Source organism: Anomaloglossus baeobatrachus, unplaced genomic scaffold (genome assembly GCF_048569485.1).
Source record: "Anomaloglossus baeobatrachus isolate aAnoBae1 unplaced genomic scaffold, aAnoBae1.hap1 Scaffold_2657, whole genome shotgun sequence".
NCBI classification, from domain to species: domain Eukaryota; kingdom Metazoa; phylum Chordata; class Amphibia; order Anura; family Aromobatidae; genus Anomaloglossus; species Anomaloglossus baeobatrachus.
The window spans coordinates 107,440-134,418 of record NW_027442182.1 but is presented as its reverse complement, the minus strand read 5'-3'; the positions used below and the strand labels follow the sequence as shown (position 1 = coordinate 134,418).

The 26,979-nt window shown below is 47.5% G+C and overlaps 2 pseudogenes; both read left to right on the top strand.

Moving 5' to 3' along the window:
* Window positions 1-794: 794 nt before the first annotated feature.
* LOC142264474 (U2 spliceosomal RNA) lies at window positions 795-1,001 on the top strand (annotated as a pseudogene).
* A 15,670-nt stretch (window positions 1,002-16,671) lies between these two features.
* On the top strand, window positions 16,672-16,878 carry LOC142264473 (U2 spliceosomal RNA; annotated as a pseudogene).
* The last annotated feature ends 10,101 nt before the right edge of the window (window positions 16,879-26,979 follow it).

Here is a 26,979-nt window from a genome sequence, read left to right as displayed (position 1 = left end):
CGATCCTGTCTTACCTGCGTTGGTGTAGAAGTGGGTGTCCTGTGGTGGAGTCAGCTGTGTGCAGTGGTGGCCGTGGGTTCTTTTATGTGCGACCGTAGTAATAGCTGCGCCCACTTCCTGTATGGGAGTGGAATGCAGTGAGGCTAATGGAACGCACGCCTGCGCATTTGTGTTTAACGTCGCGCATGTGCAGAACGGAGAAAAGGCTGCGCTCACTTCCTAATGAAAGGGAGTGAGACGCAGCTGGGAAGGGAAGGGAAAAGATTAGGGTTTGGGGATGATGAAAGGGCTTTCTACGGGCAAGGATGGCAAAGGGTGGCAGTGACGGAAAGTCAGGCAGCCTGTCCTGTCCTGTCCTGTCCGTCCGTCTTTTTGTATCATGAATTGGAAAGACTGCAAGGGGGAGGGGAGGTGCTTGGAGGAGGAGGAGTTATTCAGATTAATTGCAGTGGGCGGCGGCTGAAAAAAGCATCATTCTTCTTGTTTTTGCTCTGCAAAACAGCCTTTTCAAGGGTTGGCTTGGGTGACAAAATGTCTTCTGTAGGCGTGGGTTTGTCTCCCTCTCCCTAAGATCTGTCCGGTATAGGCCAGGGTGCCACTCAAGGCCGTAACCAATTCGGGTTATAGCTTCTCGGCCTTTTGGCTAAGATCAAGTGTAGTTTCGGAGGACGCTACCTTGGTCGGTACTGGAAGGTGCCTGGGATTGCACGTCTGCCGGCCTTGAGGAAGTGTGTGCGCCTTCTGGTGACACATAGCCCTCTTGTGCCTGGACGGTTCCCAGGCAACGGGAGGCGATCACCTTTGTTATTTTGAAGTCCTACTGATAAACAGAAAAAAAAAAAAATTAAATCTGTTCTTATCAGTTTAATATCTGATACGTCCCCTCTCTGGGGACCATATATTAAATGGATTTTTAGAACAAGGAGATGGAAAAAATCTTGCTCTGTCCACTCCACGCATTGACCTGGTATTGCAGTACCTCCAGGACCGGTGCACCCCTTCTTAACCCAGTTTCCAAAAGCAGAACTCAATTCACCTGATTCAAATGAGCCCCATTAGTGAATTGAAAGAAAGCAAAAACTTTATATGCACCTCAATTTGGCCAATTCACTTTTCACACTTTCACCCTTTTTTTTATCTTTCACACCTTTTACTTGCTTTATTGATGCAAAAGCTGTGCCAAATAGCAAACTCATCTCCACTCAACTTGACCAACTCTGCTATGTCCCGTGCAGTATCTTATTCTCAGTCTTATCTAGATCATTTGCAATTGAATAGAATAGATCCCTTTTGGACACATTGGATTCAGCTGCTGCAGTGACTGCAGGTGTTAGAAGATGCAGACTTGGCATCAGGTGCTGTCTATCAGATTCCACTCCAATTAAAGCTTCCATTGTTTTTCGGTGTTTTCTTTGAGCAATGATGATGTCTTTAGTGATCTGTTGGCTCCCTCTCCTGGAGGAAGAGTTTGCTTGCTCTTGGACTTTCAAAAAGAGAGGTCATGATAGACATTTAGCTTCTGAGCCCAATTGGGGACAGTCATGGGTGATGAATGTTTTGCAACCTGCTGCGAAGCCTGATACCGCAATATAAGGAACGTCAAATACTAAGAATGGGCGGCCTATGAAAGAATTAGTACTTTCATTAAGCATACTTAAACGGCTAATTGGGAATAGACAAACTGTAAAAAGCCCTCTGAGAAAGCCCCTCTCTAACCTTTGTTAGTAAGCTTTTCTGTAGTCTGCCTGTTGATGTATTTTCCGTTTGAACAGTGCACAACATGAAGTGACGGAACACTGGCTTGTCACAATGTCCCCCGCTGACATCACAATAGCGCTGCTGCCTAGAAAGCCAGCTGCGCAGCAGAAGTTGCTCTTTGGGTGGGATGGTGGGCTAATGTATCTATTCCTGCTTGGTGTGAGTTTGACATGATCTAGAGCAACGAGTTCCAGCGGCTAGCGGTTGATTATTGGCTGTAATGGGGCTTTCTGGCTGGTGCCAGCCTTTCTTCTTAGCACACAGGAACCACAATCCCTACACCATGCTTCGATGGATTCTCTCATCCCAGCCCAGTAAAACTACATATTTCACACAGTTATAAGCAGCCCATGGGCATTCACCTGGATTAAAACCCATAACAGCTCATAGACCAAACAATCAATCTACCACTGGACCAAAGACAGGAAGCTAAATCCACTGCCTGCGGTAACTAACTTAATCCTATAGTCTACTCACACAACAAACCCAAGAGAAAGGAAAAAAACATGGCTTCGATTATCCATCCAATGAAAACGCATAACCATTGTGAGCCATTGGACAATGCAATTGCACACATGGTGACATGGTGCACGGCCCAATGAATCAAGTCTGTACTTCATATTCACGGTTTAAGCCCTTGGGTTCTAATGTGTCCAGAGTACATATCCAGAAAGATTCCCTTTCTTTGTGCTAAGCACAAGTCAACAATACGTTGTAAGCAGATTCTATTACCAGTCCCACACCATTTTGTGACGCATAATCGCACAGTGGCCCAATTAAGATTCCAAGTCATCGAACATGTCCCAGCCATACGCAGAGGAGGCGATAGAATTAGGAAGCTCAAAGAAAGGGAATCTTTCTGGATATATACTCTGGGCACGTTGGAACCCAAGGGCTTAAACCATGAATATGAAGAACCGACTTGATTCATTGGGCCGTGCACATTTTTTCTAACGCCCGGTTCTTTTTCGTGTTCACACTATATATGGTTCCACTATGTATGGAGTTCCATTCTTCCTTGTTTTTTATTTGTCATGTTTGTCTGATTACCTTGTCTAACAGTTTTTTCTCCCCTTTCTTTACCTTCCAGGTTCCCATAGTCACGTGAAATATCCCTGTTGCACTTGATTACGGCTCACTATTCACTATAGGATGTCTTATATCTAACATCACACTCTCACCCATCAGCACTCTATAGGTTTGTATAAGGTATGCGCTTACACATCCGGTCCTCCATAGGTATTTCCACTTATGTAGCACTATCCCTATGATCACTCATAACTCATACCCTTGTAGTCAATTACAGCCTCCTCTCTCCCCTCTCCCCTTCTCCCTTTCCATCTATAATTTTGCCAGTACAATATTAGTTTACATTAGGCACACACTCACATATTCCTTTCCTTAGTGACTTATTGTAATTCACATTCGCATACAATTCTCTATGCCTGCCCCATTACTACATTCATACCTACTTGACCCTATCCTGATACCCCTTGTCTCACCTTGTTGGTCCCTACACCTGTTATCATCTCCTTTCCTGTGTCTGTCTTGTCACACAACACATTTTAGCATATCCCTTGTGCTCCTTATTACCTGTCCTGCCTATAAGAATTATGTCCATTATGTCCATGCATGGCCCAATGAATCAAGTCTGTACTTCATATTCATGGTTTAAGCCTTTGGGTTCCAATGTGCTCAGAGTATATATCCAGAAAGATTCCCTTTCTTTGAGCTTCCTAATTCTATTGCCTCCTCTGCGTATGGCTTGGACATGTTCGATGACTTGGAATCTTAATTGGATCACTGTGTGATTATGCGTCACAAAATGGTGTGGGACTGGTAATAGAATCTGCTTACAATGTATTGTTGACTTGTGTTTAGCTCAAAGAAAGAGAATCTTTCTGGATATGTACTCTGGGCACATTAGAACCCAAGGGCTTAAACCGTGAATATGAAGTAAAGACTTGATTCATTGGGCCGTGCACCATGTCACCATGTGTCCAATTGCATTGTCCAATGGCTCACAATGGTTATGCGTTTTCATTGGATGGATAATCGAAGCCATGTTTTTTTCCTTTCTGTTGGGTTTGTTGTGTGAGTAGCCTATAGGATTAAGTTGGTTACCGCAGGCAGTGGATTTAACTTCCTGTCTTTGGTCCAGTGGTAGATGGATTGTCTGGTCTATGAGCTGTTATTGGTTTGAATGCAGGTGAATGCCCATGGGCTGCTTATGACTGTGTAAAATATGTAGTTTTACTGGGCTGGGATGAGAGAATCCATTGAAGCATGGTGTAGGGATTGTGGTTCCTGTGTGCTAAGAAGAGAGGCTGGCACCAGCCAGAAAGCCCCATTGCAGCCAATAATCACTTAATAACTTTTTCAACTTGTCATCATATGGGAGGCCTTCCATTCCTTGTAGTAGTCTAGTTGCCCACCTTTGAACTGACTCTAACTTCTGAATGTCCTTTTTAAAATGTGGAGCCCAAAACTGGTTCCCATATTCCAGATGTAGCCTTACAAGTGATTTATAGAGGTGTAACAATACGTTGGGATCACGGGATCTAATCTCCCTTTTTATACACCCTAAAATCTTGTCCCAAGCAGCATTCCATCAGCCTCTGGAAGGTTCCTGGCGCATTGCACAGCTCGAAGGGCATGCTTTTGAACTCGCAGAGACCCATAGGGGTGGCGAAGGCGGTCTTCTCCCGGTCTGCCTCAGCAACGGACACTTGCCAATAGTGACTAGTGAGATCAAGGGTAGAAAAATAATTTGCAGTTCTCAATGCAGCTAGCGATTCCTCAATACGGGGAGTGGTGCCGTCCTTCTTTTTTAACAGGATCAACAGAGCTGCCCAAAGGCTACAACTGTCACGGATAACCCCAGCCGCCTTCATGTTGCTCAACATGTCCTTGGTACACTGGCAATGTGAAGGTGGTATTGGCTTATAGCTCTCTTTGATGGGTGGGTGTGCACCTGTGGGGATGTGGTGTTGGACCCCTTTTATTCCCCCAAAATCTAGCGGGCTTCCCACCGGTAACCCGCTCCCCAGCTTGGATGGATGCTGAGGGAGCCCCTTTTGCCCGCAGGCTCTGGCCCTGGGAACTGTAGCCTTGGCGGTGACTGTGCTTCCCTCTACGGTGTGAGCTGTTGCCTTCAATCGGGTCTTGACTGCTGGGAAACCCTGGAGGTTCCTGTCGCTAACGGATTTGACCGGTTTTACGGCGACTCCTAGACTGGTCGGGGTCCGTAGGCCCTGCCGGATGGTGCTGGCTTCTCTTCACTCCCCGATCTGGTACCGGCGGGCCACCGCCCATCCCCGGTCCGTACGGTTCACTCCAATCAGCCTCTCCTGCAGAAGGTCACCACCGTCTGCCAACCTTGCTGAGTGCCCGGGCCACACACCCGGACACGGTCAGTCTCCTCTCCTCTTCACTTCTCTAACTCCAAAACTGATCTCTAATCTGACTCCTTTTCCCGCCTCCAGGACTGTGAACTCCTCGGTGGGTGGGATCAACCGCCTGGCCCACCCCCTGGTGTGGACATCAGCCCCTGGAGGAAGGCAACTAGGATTTGTGTTTAGCTTCGGTGTGCCTAGCCGGAGTGTAGAGTGTGTTGGTGTAGTACCTGTGACGACCTGGCTTGTCCAGGGCGCCACATTCCCCTATAGTAAAATGCAGACCGTCCGCGGGCTGCCCGTCCATCACCGGTTTTATTTTCACAACTGAAAAAGAATAAAACGGTAAAACATGTAAAAGCATCATAAACATTTTACAACGGTACAGCTTCCGCTCTTCTCCCACCCAAACAACCTGGCCCTGATGCTGCCCCTAAGAAGCGGGCAGCACCCCTTGACCCCAGTCCAGCACCAAGTTGCCCGAGCGGGTTCTGTCTCTTTCAGGGGGCCCACGTCCAAGGGGACCCCTGAACCCCCGGAGGATCGCCACTGGTTACGGTAGTGGCGGGCCTAGGCCATCCCTTTCCTCCAGGCCCATCCTCCCAAATCAGCCTCTCCGGAGGCGGTAACGGTGTCAAGCCAACAAACATTTTTATTTACATTGCACTAAGTTTGTGGTTGCCCTGCAAGTTCTCGGGCTTGTCCGTAAGCAGTTCCTTACGCAATGGTTGCACAGTCCCTACGGGGACAACAGTTGCCGGCAACGGCCGGTTTAATCACGGTTCAATCAGGTAAACTTCTTTGGTTGATCATCTTTACTTATCATTTAAAACTTTCAAACTGGTACACTCAACACATAAAGCCCCCCCCTTTTAAAGAGTAGTTTCCCTGTACCTAAGTGGGGGTCTACCTAGGTTGGGGCGAGTGGACCTTCGGGGTCCGGTGTCAGTGGTGACAGGCAGTGGGGCAGAGGGAACAGTCAGTTCCTCCTCCCTGCTATCATGTGGGGCAGGCGGAGGCGTAGGGGAGCTGGGTACAGGTACATCCCTGGGCACTGGCTCGCGGTTAACCGTTTCCATCATTTCTTCATCCACGGGTTGTGGGAACAGTATCACTGGAAGGATCACCGCACCGTTCTGTGTAGGCCAGTCTGCTGGAAAATCACCCATCATGGTGTGGATTACCTCTTTTTCCTTCTCCACTGGACTGGGAACTGGAGCCTCATCCGCTACTCTCAATGCTGGTGGGCACTTCTTCAGGTGGTCTCGGGAAACCGTGGCCAAAGTCCCCCCCTGGTCACGGCTGATCTGGTAGGCCTTCCCATTCTCCCATCCTGTGGGCTGGACTACATACGGGGTTTTTTCCCATTGATCATCCAGCTTGTGGGCCCTCCCGCTTCAGCACTACATCCCCAGGTTGGAAGGAACCGGCAGGCGCCTTCTTGTTGAAGCACTGCTCCTGTTGTCCCCGACTCCGGCACAAGTTCTTTTCAACATACTCCTGGACCTGTCGGTACTGTGTCCTCCGCCGAGTGTCCCATTCAGCTGTCGACAGGAGTGCTTCTGAAGCTTCCAAGCCCATTTCCAGATCCACTGGTAGCCGGCCGGGACGAGCTCTCATCAGGTATGCTGGAGTGCATTTCGTAGAGCTGGAAGGGATGTTGTTGTACATATCGACCAGGTCAGGTAGCTTCTCCAGCCACAGGTTCCGCTCTTCCAGTGGTAACGTCTTGAGGAGGCCCAGGACCAAGTGGTTCATCTTTTCACAAATGCCATTGGTTTGGGCGTGGTAAGGCGTGGTCCGGATTTTCTTGCAGCCGTACAACTGGCAGAATTCCTGGAATACCTCTGCTTCAAAGGCCGGACCCTGGTCGGTAAGCACCCTCTCCGGGTACCAATGCGGTCAACAGAAATAAGCCTGGAAAGCCTTAGCAGCGGTGCGGCCGGTTAAGTCCTTAACTGGGACAACCACCAGGAACCTCGAGTAGTGGTCTACGATGGTCAGAGCGTAGGTGTACCCACTTCGGCTGGGGGTGAGCTTTACATGGTCAAGGGCAACCAGCTCCAGCGGTTGGTGTGTAATGATCGGGTGTAGGGGTGCCTTCTGGCTGGCCTCGTCCTTCCTTCTCAATGCGCAAGGGCCACATTCTCGGCACCAGGCCTCCACAGATTCCCGCATTCCACTCCAATAGAACCGCTCTCTTAACAACATCTCTAGCTTCTTCCACCCGAAGTGCACTGCACCATCATGGTATGCTTGCAGGACGGTGGGTACGTTAGCCTGGGGAATCACCAGCTGGCGGATCTTCTCGTGAGTCTTTGGATTAATCAGCTCGCGATACAACTTCCCCTGGTGTAGGTATAGCCGGTTCCGTTCTTGCCACAGACGTTGGGCTTCGGCAGGGGCAGCAGGGTCTATCCCAGCAGAACCCTGTTCCACTAGAGTCTTGACCAGGCGGACAGCAGGTGCCTGGTCCTGAGCTTCCTGCCAGTCCTGTCGGGGCAGCGGATCCAGGTTCACCCGTTGTTGGTAGACGTGCACCTTCTCAGTGAATGGCCGGTGAAATGCAGGCAACTCGATCTCTTCGAGGTCATCATCCTCTGGCCCCTCTTCCGACAGGTGGGGCATCCGGGAGAGTGCATTGGCATTGACGTTGGTACGGCCGGCCCGGTACTTGATGGTGAAATCGTAGTTGGCTAACCTGGTCACCCACCGCTGCTCCAACGCGCCCAGCTTGGCCGTATCTAGATGGGTCAGCAGGTTATTGTCTGTGTACGCGGTGAACTTGGCTGCTGCCAGGTAATGGCGGAACCGCTCGGTGATAGCCCACACCAGTGCCAAGAGCTCAAGCTTGAAGGAGATGTAGTTCTCAGGGTTCCTCTCAGTCGGTCGGAGTTTTCGGCTAGCATAAGCTATTACCTTTTCCCTTCTGTCTTGGACCTGGGATAGAACAGCCCCCAAGCCCACATTGCTGGCGTCGGTGTAGAGGATGAATGGGCGGCTGTAGTCAGGGTACGCTAGGATTTCCTCTCCGGTCAGGGCTGTTCTCAGCTGGCGGAAGGATTCCTCATGCTTTTCTTCCCACACCAATGGGGCTACTAGGGATCTACCACCCTTGGTCTGTCCTACGAGGAGGTCTTGCATGGGGGCAGCCATCTTTGTGTACCCCTTAATGAAGCGACGGTAATATCCCACCAGGCCCAGAAACTGCCTCACTTCCCTCACTGTGGTCGGTCTCGGCCAGTCTTGGATGGCGGTGATCTTCTCGGGGTTGGGGGCGACACCTTCCGCACCAACCACATGTCCTAGGTACTGCACTCTGGGTTTCAGCAGATGACACTTTGAGGGCTTCAACTTCATCCCATACTTGGCAAGGGACGCGAACACCTCGGCTAGGTGCTCCAGGTGGGCTTCATACGTCTGTGAGTACACAATCACATCATTCAAGTACAGCAAAATGGTCCCATAGGCAGTCTTCTCTCGGTCTTCCGGTGCCACGGCCACCTGCCAGTACCCGCTGGTGAGGTCAAGGGTGGAGAAGTAGTTAGCGGTTCTCAGCGAGGCCAGGGACTCTTTGATGCGGGGCAGAGGGTAAGCATCCTTATGCGTTATCTGGTTAATCTTCCGGTAATCCACACACATCCGCATGGTGCCATCCTTCTTCTTAACCAGCACCAACGGAGCGGCCCAGGGACTACAGCTGTCCCTAATAACCCCTGCCTCCTTCATGTTCCTCAACATGTCTTTGGCGCATTGGTAGTGCGCAGGGGGAATAGGCCTGTATCTCTCTTTAATAGGGGAGTGTGTACCGGTAGGGATGTGGTGTTGAACCCCTTTAATCTGCCCAAAATCTAGAGGGTGCTTGCTAAAAACCCGCTCATACTCCTGTACCACCCGGTATACCCCTTCCTTGTGGTTTGAAATTGGTTGAAGGATTTCACCAGCACAAAACTCCAGGCATTTTGTTCTTTAAAATAAAACTTCCTTTATTTTCTTATCATTAAAAAGTCCATGCTATGGTGGTCAAGCCCATGTCAGAGAGGACGCGTTTCGAACATCCAGTTCTTATTCAGTCTCTAAACCATCTAGTCACAGAACTGTTTAAAAAGGGCTGAACCCAAACATGTGATCAAATGCAAGGAGAGAGCAAGACAATTACAAAAACATTAACCCCTTGAGTTATATCACTCCATATAATGCTTATAACACTTATATATATATACAAAGTTTTTTTAGTTTTTTAGCCAGATTAATATGCAAACATCAATTCATTTCTTTTATTTAAACCTTTCGGAAATCTAGTGCCCATTAAAAACATCCATTTTATTTCTCTCTGAAAGAGGATATCTTTCAAATTTCCACCCCTTCTAGGTAGTTGAATTTTTTCAATGGCATTAACTTTCATGCCTGTTAAATTACCTGCATGTGCGTCGCGAAAATGTTGAGACGCTCCTGATAATTTTCTGGTGGTGGCATTATTAACATCATAAATGTGTTCAGATATCCTCTTTCTGAGAGAACGACAAGTGCTGCCTATATATTGTAACTGGCAAATAGTACACGATATTAAATAAACCACATGGTCTGAACTGCAGTTTATGAGTGACATTATTTTATACGTTTTTTTATCTGTAAATGAAGAAAATTCTTTCACATTTGACATATAACCGCATAGTCCACACGATCTGTGGCCACATTTGAAAGAGCCTGTGCTGGGTAACCAATTGCCAGTGTTTTTTTTAGTGGAACCGCACCTATTCATATGATCACTAGGTGATAACATGGATCCCAATGTAATGTTCCTTTTTGAAACAAATTTAACTCCATTTTTTAAGATTTTGTGTAATGTGTCATCTGTAGATAAAATGGGTAAATATTTTTTAATAATTTTAATTACATCATAATAATTTTTACTGTATGTTGTTGAAAAAACAACTGACAATTCTTTCTGGGGATTATCTCTGGTTTTATTCATGTCCAAATATTGTGACCTACTCACTTTGATTGCCTTGGTTTTGGCTTTCTGGAGATTTGTCATTTTATACCCTCTTGCCAAAAACCTTTTTTCAATAGTGCTGCATTCTGCCTCAAAACCATTTTGGGTGTTGCAACATCTCCTAGCACGGACATATTCACCTGTAGGGATGTTATTTATAACATGCTTTGGATGGCAACTTCCCGCATGTAATAATGAGTTGCCTGATATGGGTTTTCTATAAAGACTGCAATTAATTTCTCCATTGTCACTCTTCCCATGGAATTGTATATCCAAAAAATTAATTTTTGATACATCATGAAAAAAAGTGAAAAAGAGATTATGGGCATTATTATTAATATATGATATGAAATCCTCAATTTTTTTGTTTGGATTTTGCCATACAATAAGTACATCATCTATAAATCTCAGATATAATACTATATCCGAGAAAAAAGGATTGCACTGATTAAAAATATATTGTTCTTCCCACCAAAACATAAATATGCCTGCTAGAGAGGGGGAAAACCGTGCGCCCATTGAACATCCCTGTAACTGAATATATCCTTTATTTAAAAAGGTAAAATAGTTGTTTTTGAGTAAAAACTCAGTTACGTCAATCAAATAGTCCTGTAATTCAAGTGAGTAGTCAGAATATTTTTTGAGCAAATCTTTCAACGCTAAAATGGCAAGAGAATGTGGAATGGATGTATACAGTGATTGCACATCACAAGTTAACCAACTAAAATTATCTTGCCATTTCATCTGAGAAATAATATTCAACACATGTTTGCTATCCAGGACATAGCCAGGAGACATTTTAGGAAGAAATTGAAGGTGGTTATCCAACCACTCTGCCAGATGTTCAGTATAAGAATCTATACCTGAGACAATCGGTCTCATTTTTGGGGGAAATTGGTTTTTATGTGACTTGGGTAAGGCATGTAATAATGGTATTAAACAATAAGATGGATTAAGATAATCTCTCAATTTTTCATCAATTAAACCCAAATGTAAGCCTTCTTCTAGAATTTTTTCCAAGGATTTTTTTATATCTGCAGAGGGGTCATGATCGACTCTCCTGTAGGTATCACAATCCTGTAACATAGTCAATACCTCCCTTTCATAAAGTCCAGTATCCAAAACTACGACTGCCCCCCCCTTGTCAGAATTTTTTATTATGATGTTAGAGTTTTTTGCAAGGAAATAATCGCATCCTTCTCAGTCTTAGACAAATTTTGAACCATTGGTTCTTGTAAATGAGAAAGAGCAGTTAATTCCTTTTCTACTATGTTCTGGAAATCAGTCATCTGATCACACCTCGAAGGTATGGGATAAAAACTGGGATTAGGAACATTAAAGTGGGAAACCACACAATGTGGATTGGGTCCGGCACCACTATCACTTGACAAATCATGCAAATCTTGTAAAGCCATTTGTTCTTTAAATGACATAGGAGAGAAAAAAATGTCAGCTGATGCATTTGAAACATTAGGAACATTAACCTCATTTTCATCGTGAAAGAAGTGTTTTTTTACTGTTAATTTTCGGATAAACTTATTAACATCTAGTATTGTTTTAAAAAGATCAAACCTCTTGTTGGGAACAAAATTTAAACCCCTTTTCAAAACACTAATTTCACTGCTGTTTAAAATGCATGCCGACATATTTATAACAGAAAAATTATTATTATCAATATTCATTTCCTTTTCCCCCTCGTGAAATGATTGTGTTGGTACACATGACTTTCTATGTTTGCGGCCGCTCCTCCTTGTTTTTTTCGATTTTTTTGAAAAAACGGCTGATTTTTCAAGTTTTTTGACACACTTGAAGAAGTGGATGGGGTGTCAAAATTATTATCGGACGTGTCAGTATTATAGTCTGTAGAGTCCACATCAGTCGTTTCAAAGTCCGTAGGCGGAGATGAGTGGCCGGAACATCCCGCCCACCTCCTTCCTTCCTCATAGCGGCTGGGAGGCAGGTAAGGAGAGGTTCCTCGTTTCTGCGGTGTCACACGGAGCGATGTGTGCTGCCGCAGGAGCGACGAACTACATCGATACTGCTGCAGTAACGATAATCGAGAATGGAGACCCATGTCACCGATGAGCGATTTTGCACGTTTTTGCAGCGATGCAAAATCGCTCATCGGTGTCACACGCAGCAACATCGCTAATGCGGCCGGATGTGCGTCACAAATTCCGTGACCCCAACGACTCCGCATTAGCGATGTCGCAGCGTGTAAAGCCCCCTTTAGTGGGAGTGGTGTACAGGGTCTTAGCAGTAAAGAGTATTCCATATTTCTGCCAGATACCCACAGAGATATTGAAATCTGAAAAAAGAGACTTCTGCTCATTGAAGGTAAGAACTGCTCACATAGCGTTCAAATCCACAGCAAACGAGTGCTCTAGCACTGGCATCTCAGCAGGGATATTCCCCTACTACACATGTGTGTCTGGGTCGCTGTGACAGTTTACAGGACATAACTCAGGGCACCTAGACAGAAGGCAGAGGGACTACTTTCTATTTCTGGTGTAGAGCTTAGTACAATATATATATATATACTATTACATGTGACACATGTACCTTGTATTACCATTATTCGCTGTATATGAACCCCTTTTCTCCGGGCATTATTTGTCTATAGCATTTTTCACGAACCTGAGGCAACTGAGAACCCTTCAGTGAAGGAATTCCACTAACCCTCACAATACCAACCAGGGGCCTCCCTGCAGTAACTCAGGTAGTTGTACCCATTCTCTTTCCGCATTCTATGTGTTCTTCTTCTTTCTTCTTTTTTTTCTTTTTTCTTCTTTTTATTTCTATCATGTAGTTCAGGGGTTTATAGATATATGTCCTGCATCTCATATTTCCTTTAGTGGTGCTTCTTACCCATTCTCATATCATTTACCCTAGTATTTCATGATCCTGAGGCGACTGAGAACCCTTTAATAAAGGAATCCTTTTTCACTTGAATTGTCAAGTGATACTTACCAGTGACTATCACGTAATGTTACAGGTAGTTGCATTTTCTTCCTCTTCTTTCTCTCCTTTCTTCTTTGTCACACGGTCCATTGTGTTATAGCCCACGTGTCATGATAACACTTGTACCATCTTTTCATTTAGATTCCACCTACAATTATTTACCGATTCCAGTTCTGAAATAGGCTTTCATGATCTACTCACTAGAATTCTCAAGTGCATAAGGTACTGAGACATATACATGTTCACACCATTATAAAGAACAAAGTATAAACATTGAGGTTTTTCTCACACCCATGTTCCTGTGTTCTTTGATATGATATGTGTTCATTTCCTTCACTATATAGGATTGCAAGTTTTCCATTTGTACCTTAATGGCAATGACGCTATACAATTGAACACATATCATCCTGTTATCCATATAGGTGTGTATTTACCTGCTTGACTATTTTTGGTTGTTTGATCCAGAATGTTTCTCCAGATAGGTCATGTGGAAATTTTCTTTCCTCAGTACAAATGTTTTCACTATGGCTTTGGAAAAATTTTTTGTATGTGCATCATGGTCATTTGACCCATTGTACTCTCAAGTAGCAATATATTGTACTGTTATGTTGTACTATGTACTAATTACGTGTTTATATGGTTTTGTAACCCTTTATGATCTTAGATAACTTTATCCTTGATAAAGACCTAAAAACAAGGTCGAAACGTTGGATGAATTATCCTTTTGCACAAATAAAGAATTTTCAGCATTCCAAGAGTTCTTTTCTTACGTTATTGATCACTATAGTGTGCCAGAGCTATTTCTATTGAATTGACTCTTATTTTTTCTGAGCACCTGCTATATACACAGTGACCCAGACATATTCAAGTTTCATTCAGAAGGCAGAGGGAAGCCTTAGCAGCTGAGCCTATATCTTGGCTTGTGAGCATTAGAACAGGCCGGCGATTACAGGGTAACATGAAAAATGTCCAGCTTGCATTATGACTAGAACATGACAATATCCTTTTAAGTACTAACCTATGATGCGTTCCTAAGCAGTTGATGTTATATGTTCTACATTTCATTTTCTGCATACTTTACAAGTAGTAGAATTTGCTTTGATATAGGCAACTGGATTTTCACAATGAAAAGGCAAAGGATAACGCCCGAAAAAGACGCCATACATTATGTCAGTGCCATCACTGACAAACCTGGATTGACCATGAAATACATCAATCCCCTTAAAGGTGAGTTAAAACAAGTTTTAACTAAATTGCCTTAATATTGTCATGCATTAGAATGACTGTCTTAGGTAATGATAAATATTTTCTACAGGAAGAGGAGTGTTTGCTGAAACTGAAATCGAAAAAGGGAGTTTTGTTGCAGAATATCGAGGCGAGCTCACGTATGCACTTACGATGGTAGACAACTACTCGAGATTTATGGTTGTGGTACAAGTCAAAGATCTAATGGCCCATACTGCAGCGAAGGTCTTCCAAGCACACTTATGCAGACCTCATGGCTACTCAGAGAGAGTCCTCACAGATCAAGGCACAGCCTTTGAAGCGGAAATCTTCAAGGACTTCTGCAGCTTTTACCGATGCAGGAAGATGCGCACTACACCCTACCATGCTCAAACCAATGGTTATCAACCTGCTCAGGACTTTACCCCATATTCCAGATGTGGCCTTACAAGTGATTTATAGAGGGGTAACAATACGTTGGGATCACCGGATCTAATCTCCCTTTTTATACACCCTAAAATCTTGTTTGCTTTAGAATAAACAATAACATCATAAAGGTATAGCAGTACCGTTTCAAAGTTTCGGTGTCCCAAGCAGCATTCCATCAGCCTCTGGAAGGTTCCTGGCAAATTGCACAGCTCGAAGGGCATGCTTTTGAACTCGCAGAGACCCATCGGGGTGGCAAAGGCGGTCTTCTCCCGGTCTGCCTCAGCAACGGACACTTGCCAATAGCGACTAGTGAGATCAAGGGTAGAAAAATAATTTGCAGTTCTCAATGCAGCTAGCTATTCCTCAATACAGGGGAGTGGTGCTGTCCTTCTTCTTTAACAGGACCAACGGAGCTGCCCAGAGGCTACAACTGTCACGGATAACCCCAGCCTCCTTCATGTTGCTCAACATGTCCTTGGTACACTGGTAATGTGCAGGTAGTTTTGGCTTATATCTCTCTTTGATGGGTGGGTGTGCACTTGTGGGGATGTAGTGTTTGACCCCTTTTATTCTTCAAAAGTCTAGCGGATGTTTGCTGAAGACTTGCTCGTATTCTTGCACTAGCCTGTAGACCCCCTTCTTGTGATGTGAAGGTGTGGAGTCAGTGCCTACGTGTAATTCCTTACACCACTCCTCTGGCTGACTTGGTGAGCTGTCACTGAATGGGTGGGCTGAAGCAATGGTGGATGCTGCTGTTTGGATAGCATGTGTATCTACTGAGAACAGCTTATCAATGGTGGCAAATCGGAGCAGCTTAATCTCTTGCTCTCCGCAGTTCAACACTCTCATGGGCACTCTTCCCTTCCATATTAATGAATAAAACTATGATGTAAATAGCATATAGATACCCCACAAATGCAGATAAAAGTAGGTTATGGGAAAAGGGGGAAGAGAGAAACAGGAAAATAGTGGAATAAAGTATACCTTCCAGGTGGGAGAGGAAATGGCAGCACAGCCAGTGGAGGTGAAGCAAGGGGAGCCTGCAACTAAAGAGTTGAGAGCGTTATCACATGGTGACTGAGCCTGATTGTAACGGGAGCATAGAGGTGCCGATCCTGTCTTACCTGCGTTGGTGTAGAAGTGGGTGTCCTGTGGTGGAGTCAGCTATGTGCAGTGGTGGCCGTGGGTTCTTTTATGTGCGACCGTAGTAATAGCTGCGCCCACTTCCTGTATGGGAGTGGAATGCAGTGAGGGTAATGGAACGCACGCCTGCGCATTTGTGTTTAACGTCGCGCATGTGCAGAACGGAGAAAAGGCTGCGCTCACTTCCTAATGAAAGGGAGTGAGACGCATCTGGGAAGGGAAGGGAAAAGATTAGGGTTTGGGGATGATGAAAGGGCTTTCTACGGGCAAGGATGGCAAAGGGTGGCAGTGACGGAAAGTCAGGCAGCCTGTCCTGTCCTGTCCTGTCCGTCCGTCTTTTTGTATCATGAATTGGAAAGACTGCAAGGGGGAGGGGAGGTGCTTGTGTCCAAAAGGAGGAGTTATTCAGATTCATTGCAGTGGGCGGCGGCTGCAAAAAGCACCATTCTTCTTGTTTTTGCTCTGCAAAACAGCCTTTTCAAGGGTTGGCTTGGGTGACAAAATGTCTTCTGTAGGCGTGGGTTTGTCTCCCTCTCCCTAATATGTGTCCGGTATAGGCCAGGGTGCCACTCAAGGCCGTAACCAATTCGGGTTATAGCTTCTCGGCCTTTTGGCTAAGATCAAGTGTAGTTTCGGAGGACGCTACCTTGGTCGGTACTGGAAGGTGCCTGGGATTGCACGTCTGCCGGCCTTGAGGAAGTGTGTGCGCCTTCTGGTGACACATAGCCCTCTTGTGCCTGGACGGTTCCCAGGCAACGGGAGGCGATCACCTTTGTTATTTTGAAGTCCTACTGATAAACAGAAAAAAAAAAAAATTAAATCTGTTCTTATCAGTTTAATATCTGATACGTCCCCTCTCTGGGGACCATATATTAAATGGATTTTTAGAACAAGGAGATGGAAAAAATCTTGCTCTGTCCACTCCACGCATTGACCTGGTATTGCAGTACCTCCAGGACCGGTGCACCCCTTCTTAACCCAGTTTCCAAAAGCAGAACTCAATTCACCTGATTCAAATGAGCCCCATTAGTGAATTGAAAGAAAGCAAAAACTTTATATGCACCTCAATTTGGCCAATTCACTTTTCACACTTTCACCCTTTTTTTTATCTTTCACACCTTTTACTTGCTTTATTGATGCAAAAAGCTGTGCCAAATAGCAAACTCATCTCCACTCAACTTGACCAACTCTGCTATGTCCCGTGCAGTATCTTATTCTCAGTCTTATCTAGATCATTTGCAATTGAATAGAATAGATCCCTTTTGGCTGCTTATGACTGTGTAAAATATGTAGTTTTACTGGGCTGGGATGAGAGAATCCATTGAAGCATGGTGTAGGGATTGTGGTTCCTGTGTGCTAAGAAGAGAGGCTGGCACCAGCCAGAAAGCCCCATTGCAGCCAATAATCACTTAATAACTTTTTCAACTTGTCATCATATGGGAGGCCTTCCATTCCTTGTAGTAGTCTAGTTGCCCACCTTTGAACTGACTCTAACTTCTGAATGTCCTTTTTAAAATGTGGAGCCCAAAACTGGTTCCCATATTCCAGATGTAGCCTTACAAGTGATTTATAGAGGTGTAACAATACGTTGGGATCACGGGATCTAATCTCCCTTTTTATACACCCTAAAATCTTGTCCCAAGCAGCATTCCATCAGCCTCTGGAAGGTTCCTGGCGCATTGCACAGCTCGAAGGGCATGCTTTTGAACTCGCAGAGACCCATAGGGGTCTGCCTCAGCAACGGACACTTGCCAATAGTGACTAGTGAGATCAAGGGTAGAAAAATAATTTGCAGTTCTCAATGCAGCTAGCGATTCCTCAATACGGGGAGTGGTGCCGTCCTTCTTTTTTAACAGGATCAACAGAGCTGCCCAAAGGCTACAACTGTCACGGATAACCCCAGCCGCCTTCATGTTGCTCAACATGTCCTTGGTACACTGGCAATGTGAAGGTGGTATTGGCTTATAGCTCTCTTTGATGGGTGGGTGTGCACCTGTGGGGATGTGGTGTTGGACCCCTTTTATTCCCCCAAAATCTAGCGGGCTTCCCACCGGTAACCCGCTCCCCAGCTTGGATGGATGCTGAGGGAGCCCCTTTTGCCCGCAGGCTCTGGCCCTGGGAACTGTAGCCTTGGCGGTGACTGTGCTTCCCTCTACGGTGTGAGCTGTTGCCTTCAATCGGGTCTTGACTGCTGGGAAACCCTGGAGGTTCCTGTCGCTAACGGATTTGACCGGTTTTACGGCGACTCCTAGCCTGGTCGGGGTCCGTAGGCCCTGCCGGATGGTGCTGGCTTCTCTTCACTCCCCGATCTGGTACCGGCGGGCCACTGCCCATCCCCGGTCCGTACGGTTCACTCCAATCAGCCTCTCCTGCAGAAGGTCACCACCGTCTGCCAACCTTGCTGAGTGCCCGGGCCACACACCCGGACACGGTCAGTCTCCTCTCCTCTTCACTTCTCTAACTCCAAAACTGATCTCTAATCTGACTCCTTTTCCCGCCTCCAGGACTGTGAACTCCTCGGTGGGTGGGATCAACCGCCTGGCCCACCCCCTGGTGTGGACATCAGCCCCTGGAGGAAGGCAACTAGGATTTGTGTTTAGCTTCGGTGTGCCTAGCCGGAGTGTAGAGTGTGTTGGTGTAGTACCTGTGACGACCTGGCTTGTCCAGGGCGCCACATTCCCCTATAGTAAAATGCAGACCGTCCGCGGGCTGCCCGTCCATCACCGGTTTTATTTTCACAACTGAAAAAGAATAAAACGGTAAAACATGTAAAAGCATCATAAACATTTTACAACGGTACAGCTTCCGCTCTTCTCCCACCCAAACAACCTGGCCCTGATGCTGCCCCTAAGAAGCGGGCAGCACCCCTTGACCCCAGTCCAGCACCAAGTTGCCCGAGCGGGTTCTGTCTCTTTCAGGGGGCCCACGTCCAAGGGGACCCCTGAACCCCCGGAGGATCGCCACCGGTTACGGTAGTGGCGGGCCTAGGCCATCCCTTTCCTCCAGGCCCATCCTCCCAAATCAGCCTCTCCGGAGGCGGTAACGGTGTCAAGCCAACAAACATTTTTATTTACATTGCACTAAGTTTGTGGTTGCCCTGCAAGTTCTCGGGCTTGTCCGTAAGCAGTTCCTTACGCAATGGTTGCACAGTCCCTACGGGGACAACAGTTGCCGGCAACGGCCGGTTTAATCACGGTTCAATCAGGTAAACTTCTTTGGTTGATCATCTTTACTTATCATTTAAAACTTTCAAACTGGTACACTCAACACATAAAGCCCCCCCCTTTTAAAGAGTAGTTTCCCTGTACCTAAGTGGGGGTCTACCTAGGTTGGGGCGAGTGGACCTTCGGGGTCCGGTGTCAGTGGTGACAGGCAGTGGGGCAGAGGGAACAGTCAGTTCCTCCTCCCTGCTATCATGTGGGGCAGGCGGAGGCGTAGGGGAGCTGGGTACAGGTACATCCCTGGGCACTGGCTCGCGGTTAACCGTTTCCATCATTTCTTCATCCACGGGTTGTGGGAACAGTATCACTGGAAGGATCACCGCACCGTTCTGTGTAGGCCAGTCTGCTGGAAAATCACCCATCATGGTGTGGATTACCTCTTTTTCCTTCTCCACTGGACTGGGAACTGGAGCCTCATCCGCTACTCTCAATGCTGGTGGGCACTTCTTCAGGTGGTCTCGGGAAACCGTGGCCAAAGTCCCCCCCTGGTCACGGCTGATCTGGTAGGCCTTCCCATTCTCCCATCCTGTGGGCTGGACTACATACGGGGTTTTTTCCCATTGATCATCCAGCTTGTGGGCCCTTCTTTTCCGCTTCAGCACTACATCCCCAGGTTGGAAGGAACCGGCAGGCGCCTTCTTGTTGAAGCACTGCTCCTGTTGTCCCCGACTCCGGCACAAGTTCTTTTCAACATACTCCTGGACCTGTCGGTACTGTGTCCTCCGCCGAGTGTCCCATTCAGCTGTCGACAGGAGTGCTTCTGAAGCTTCCAAGCCCATTTCCAGATCCACTGGTAGCCGGCCGGGACGAGCTCTCATCAGGTATGCTGGAGTGCATTTCGTAGAGCTGGAAGGGATGTTGTTGTACATATCGACCAGGTCAGGTAGCTTCTCCAGCCACAGGTTCCGCTCTTCCAGTGGTAACGTCTTGAGGAGGCCCAGGACCAAGTGGTTCATCTTTTCACAAATGCCATTGGTTTGGGCGTGGTAAGGCGTGGTCCGGATTTTCTTGCAGCCGTACAACTGGCAGAATTCCTGGAATACCTCTGCTTCAAAGGCCGGACCCTGGTCGGTAAGCACCCTCTCCGGGTACCAATGCGGTCAACAGAAATAAGCCTGGAAAGCCTTAGCAGCGGTGCGGCCGGTTAAGTCCTTAACTGGGACAACCACCAGGAACCTCGAGTAGTGGTCTACGATGGTCAGAGCGTAGGTGTACCCACTTCGGCTGGGGGTGAGCTTTACATGGTCAAGGGCAACCAGCTCCAGCGGTTGGTGTGTAATGATCGGGTGTAGGGGTGCCTTCTGGCTGGCCTCGTCCTTCCTTCTCAATGCGCAAGGGCCACATTCTCGGCACCAGGCCTCCACAGATTCCCACATTCCACTCCAATAGAACCGCTCTCTTAACAACATCTCTAGCTTCTTCCACCCGAAGTGCACTGCACCATCATGGTATGCTTGCAGGACGGTGGGCACGTTAGCCTGGGGAATCACCAGCTGGCGGATCTTCTCGTGAGTCTTTGGATTAATCAGCTCGCGATACAACTTCCCCTGGTGTAGGTATAGCCGGGTCCGTTCTTGCCACAGACGTTGGGCTTCGGCAGGGGCAGCAGGGTCTATCCCAGCAGAACCCTGTTCCACTAGAGTCTTGACCAGGCGGACAGCAGGTGCCTGGTCCTGAGCTTCCTGCCAGTCCTGTCGGGGCAGCGGATCCAGGTTCACCCGTTGTTGGTAGACGTGCACCTTCTCAGTGAATGGCCGGTGAAATGCAGGCAACTCGATCTCTTCGAGGTCATCATCCTCTGGCCCCTCTTCCGACAGGTGGGGCATCCGGGAGAGTGCATTGGCATTGACGTTGGTACGGCCGGCCCGGTACTTGATGGTGAAATCGTAGTTGGCTAACCTGGTCACCCACCGCTGCTCCAACGCGCCCAGCTTGGCCGTATCTAGATGGGTCAGCAGGTTATTGTCTGTGTACGCGGTGAACTTGGCTGCTGCCAGGTAATGGCGGAACCGCTCGGTGATAGCCCACACCAGTGCCAAGAGCTCAAGCTTGAAGGAGATGTAGTTCTCAGGGTTCCTCTCAGTCGGTCGGAGTTTTCGGCTAGCATAAGCTATTACCTTTTCCCTTCTGTCTTGGACCTGGGATAGAACAGCCCCCAAGCCCACATTGCTGGCGTCGGTGTAGAGGATGAATGGGCGGCTGTAGTCAGGGTACGCTAGGATTTCCTCTCCGGTCAGGGCTGTTCTCAGCTGGCGGAAGGATTCCTCATGCTTTTCTTCCCACACCAATGGGGCTACTAGGGATCTACCACCCTTGGTCTGTCCTACGAGGAGGTCTTGCATGGGGGCAGCCATCTTTGTGTACCCCTTAATGAAGCGACGGTAATATCCCACCAGGCCCAGAAACTGCCTCACTTCCCTCACTGTGGTCGGTCTCGGCCAGTCTTGGATGGCGGTGATCTTCTCGGGGTTGGGGGCGACACCTTCCGCACCAACCACATGTCCTAGGTACTGCACTCTGGGTTTCAGCAGATGACACTTTGAGGGCTTCAACTTCATCCCATACTTGGCAAGGGACGCGAACACCTCGGCTAGGTGCTCCAGGTGGGCTTCATACGTCTGTGAGTACACAATCACATCATCCAAGTACAGCAAAACGGTCCCATAGGCAGTCTTCTCTCGGTCTTCCGGTGCCACGGCCACCTGCCAGTACCCGCTGGTGAGGTCAAGGGTGGAGAAGTAGTTAGCGGTTCTCAGCGAGGCCAGGGACTCTTTGATGCGGGGCAGAGGGTAAGCATCCTTATGCGTTATCTGGTTAATCTTCCGGTAATCCACACACATCCGCATGGTGCCATCCTTCTTCTTAACCAGCACCAACGGAGCGGCCCAGGGACTACAGCTGTCCCTAATAACCCCTGCCTCCTTCATGTTCCTCAACATGTCTTTGGCGCATTGGTAGTGCGCAGGGGGAATAGGCCTGTATCTCTCTTTAATAGGGGAGTGTGTACCGGTAGGGATGTGGTGTTGAACCCCTTTAATCTGCCCAAAATCTAGAGGGTGCTTGCTAAAAACCCGCTCATACTCCTGTACCACCCGGTATACCCCTTCCTTGTGGTGTATGGGGGTATCATCAGTGCCGACATGTAGCTCTCGATACCACTCGCCTAACTCCCCCAGGGATGAGTGGGAACCGGCAGCAGGCGGTGTGACTGGGGGAACGGCTTCATGGATCGTGTGGGGATCTAGAGTGAGCAATTTGGCAAGGGTAGCGTACCGGGTGGTGCATGAATGCACACATATTGGTTTTATAATCTTATTGTATTACTTTATATTCTTATTTCACTTGTGCATATCTCCACCATAATCCTGGCTAAGAAATATAGCTTTTTTTGGGGTACACAGGTAGTAAGGTCTTCTTTCTATTTCTTTAGGGGTGATATAGCCTGGTGGAACTCTAGACCTCTAACATTATATATGCACCCTTTTTCTTTATGGTTCTTGGACACCTTATAACATTCTTCCATACATATATATCTTTCTCATAAATTATAAATAATTAGGCATTTTTATATATTTTATTTACATTTTCATAAATAACTTTTTACAAAGCATGGGGGACATTCTCACATACATATAATTTTCATGTACGCATTCTGAAAATTTACGCATAAACCGTACACACTCCTTTTTGTAACAATTTCTATAACTCATTCGCTGAACTCTAATCCCGGATATTCATTCTTACACCGAATTTCCTGTTATAACACAATATTCATGATTTTTATTCAATTTATTTTTATTTTTTAGGTTTATTAGTAGTGATGAGCGAGTACTAAAAAGCTCAGGTGCTCGAAGCTCGGGCCGAGCCTCCCAAGATACTCGTGTACTCGGCCCGAGCACCGAGCCCAATGTTATCCTATGGGAGACCCGAGTATTTTTGTGAAATGACCACCGGCAGCATGTAGAAACCCTAAAAATGGCACAAAAGTCTCCGAAGAGTGCTCAAATGACATGGCAACAGCATGGGGAAGACCCCTTGAAGCATTTATCACTCAAAAGTCACAGCTGTGAATAATTTTGTCCGCGTTTTACGCCATTTTTACGGACTCACCAGAAAACCTTCCAAAATGACACCAAAATGATTTTTCATAGCGGAAATGTTAAGGGCACATACCCAATAGTGAGATAGAGCTAATGTATGTTACTTTTTGAGATCAATACATGAAAGATTTTACGTAAAACATTGTGTGGCACTCCGATGTCCCTGAGAAGAGACGTACATAAAGGCCTCTGAGTCTAATGTGCCCATTTTGAGGAACTGAGTCTTTGTAGTATTTTCCTTTGCCAGGGCAGTCCAAAATTGTGAGGTTCACCAATGCCCCTGCATACAGACGTGCATGATGGCCTGTAAACCTGAAGTGCCCATTGTAAGGAAGTGGGTCTATTGTAGTATAGCCCTTAGGCAGGGCAGCCAAAAATTGGGAGGCTCCACGTTGTCCCTGGATAGAGACGTGCATGAGGGCCTCAAAACATTAAGTGTCCAGTGTCAGGAAGTGGGTGTATTATAGTATAGCCCTTAGGCAGGGCAGCCAAAAATTGGGAGGCTCCACGTTGTCCCTGGATAGAGACGTGCATGAGGGCCTGTAAACCTGAAGTGCCCATTGGAAGGAAGTGGGTCTTTTGTAGTATAGCCCTTTGGCAGGGCAGCCAAAAATTGGGAGGCTCCACGTTGTCCCTGGATAGAGACGTGCATGAGGGCCTGTAAACCTGAAGTGCCCATTGGAAGGAAGTGGGTCTTTTGTAGTATAGCCCTTTGGCAGGGCAGCCAAAAATTGGGAGGCTCCACGTTGTCCCTGGATAGAGACATGCATGAGGGCCTCAAAACATTAAGTGTCCATTGTCAGGAAGTGGGTGTATTATAGTATAGCCCTTAGGCAGGGCAGCCAAAAATTGGGAGGCTCCACGTTGTCCCTGGATAGAGACGTGCATGAGGGCCTGTAAACCTGAAGTGCCCATTGGAAGGAAGTGGGTCTTTTGTAGTATAGCCCTTTGGCAGGGCAGCCAAAAATTGGGAGGCTCCACGTTGTCCCTGGATAGAGACGTGCATGAGGGCCTCAAAACATTAAGTGTCCATTGTCAGGAAGTGGGTGTATTATAGTATAGCCCTTTGGCAGGGCAGCCAAAAATTGGGAGGCTCCACGTTGTCCCTGGATAGAGACGTGCATGAGGGCCTCAAAACATTAAGTGTCCATTGTCAGGAAGTGGGTGTATTATAGTATAGCCCTTAGGCAGGGCAGCCAAAAATTGGGAGGCTCCACGTTGTCCCTGGATAGAGACGTGCATGAGGGCCTCAAAACATTAAGTGTCCATTGTCAGGAAGTGGGTCTTTTGTAGTATAGCCCTTTGGCAGGGCAGCCAAAAATTGGGAGGCTCCACGTTGTCCCTGGATAGAGACGTGCATGAGGGCCTCAAAACATTAAGTGTCCATTGTCAGGAAGTGGGTGTATTATAGTATAGCCCTTAGGCAGGGCAGCCAAAAATTGGGAGGCTCCACGTTGTCCCTGGATAGAGACGTGCATGAGGGCCTCAAAACATTAAGTGTCCATTGTCAGGAAGTGGGTCTTTTGTAGTATAGCCCTTTGGCAGGGCAGCCAAAAATTGGGAGGCTCCACGTTGTCCCTGGATAGAGACGTGCATGAGGGCCTCAAAACATTAAGTGTCCATTGTCAGGAAGTGGGTGTATTATAGTATAGCCCTTTGGCAGGGCAGCCAAAAATTGGGAGGCTCCACGTTGTCCCTGCATAGAGACGTGCATGAGGGCCTCAAAACATTGTTCCCATTGCAAAGGAGCGGGTCTCCTGTCGTTGTAATGTCCATTCTGCAAAGAATGGGCGAAAAAATTTACCACTGGGGGTATACCTGAAACAAAGGCCTAACTCTTGTAACGGTCATCATGGTGGCGCATGAGGAGAAGGAGGAGCAGTCCAGTGATTATCCAAAGTCCAGAAGTGTGTACCCATGGGTGACTGGAGGTACATGGCAAATTCCCGTTACAAACTTTAAATTCCGCTCTCATTTGCTGGTGGTGTGGTGAAGTCTGGCCCAATCCAACCCTTGTTCATCTTGATCAGAGTCAGCCTGTCAGCATTTTCAGTTGACAGGCGGGTGCGCTTATCTGTAATGATTCCACCTGCGGCACTAAAAACACGCTCTGACAAAACGCTAGCGGCAGGGCAGGCCAGGACTTCCAAGGCGTAGAGAGCCAATTCATGCCACGTGTCCACCTTGGATACCCAATAATTGTAAGGCACAGAGGAATGTCGGAGTACAGTTGTTCGATCTGCAAGGTACTCCTTGAGCATCTGGGCAAACTTAGGATTTCTTGTGGCACTACCCCGCACCTCAGGGGCTGTGGTACGTGAGGGGCTGAGAAAACTGTCCCACATCTTAAAGACTGTTCCCCTACCTCTGGCGGATTGGACTTGTGCCTCTCTCGGCTGTACGCCTTGGTTGTCCACTGATTCCTGACCTATGCCGCTAGCGTTTTGTGAGGGGAATGCTTTGCCTACTTCCGTGACTATGGCCTTCCGGAACTGCTGCATTTTGGTTGACCTCTCCACCTCGGGAATAAGAGACATAAAGTTCTCCTTGTAGCGTGGGTCTAACAGTGTTACCAACCAGTAATGATTGTCGGCCAAGATGTTCTTAACGCGAGGGTCACGAGACAGGCAGCTTACCATAAAGTCAGCCATGTGCGCCAGACTCTTAACAGCCAGGACTTCAGTAGCCTGACCAACACGTTGACTGAACATGCTGTCCTCCTCCTCCTCCTCCTCCTCCTCATCTACCCTGTCCTCTGGCCAGCCACGCTGAACCGAGGATATGACTGGTGTGCATGTCATATCCTCAATTTGGCCGGAGATTTGCTCCATGTCTTCATCCTCCTCCTCGTCATAGTCCTCCACTGCACGTTGTGATGAGACGAGGCTGGGCTGTGTGTTATCACCCACACCCACTACTGTTTCTTGCTGCAACTCATCGCGCTCCGCCTGCAATGCATCATGTTTGGTTTTGAGCAGAGACCGTTTTAGAAGGCAGAGTAGCGGTATGGTGACGCTAATAATGGCGTCATCACCACTCACCATCTTGGTGGAGTCCTCAAAGTTTTGGAGGATGGTACATAGGTCGGACATCCATCTCCACTCCTCAGGTGTTATGTGTGGAGTTTGACCCATTTCCCGACGGCTTAGGTGATGCAGGTACTCAACAACTGCCCTCTTCTGCTCACATATCCTGACCAACATGTGCAGAGTTGAATTCCAACGCGTGGGGACATCACACACCAGTCTGTGAGCCGGAAGATGCAAACTGCGCTGAAAGCCGGCAAGGCCGGCTGAAGCAGTAGGTGACTTTCGAAAATGTGCAGACAGGCGGCGAACTTTTACCAGCAGATCAGACAGCTCTGGGTATGACTTTAGAAACCGCTGAACCACGAGGTTGAGCACATGGGCCACGCATGGAACATGTGTCAGCTGGCCTCGCCTCAAAGCCGCCACCAGGTTCCGGCCATTGTCTCACACGACCTTTCCTGGCTTTAGGTTCAGAGGTGTGAGCCAGTGATCTGCCTGCTGTTTCAGAGCTGTCCACAGCTCTTCTGCATTGTGGGGTTTGTCACCTATGCAGATTAGCTTCAGCACAGCCTGTTGCCGCTTCGCCGAGGCAGTGCTGCAGTGCTTCCAGCTTGGGACTGGTGTGGAGGGTACAGTGGATGAGGATGCGCAGGAGGAGGAGGAGGCTGAAGAGCATGACATTCCGGAGCTGTAGAGTGTGGGTGAAACACTGACTGAGGTAGG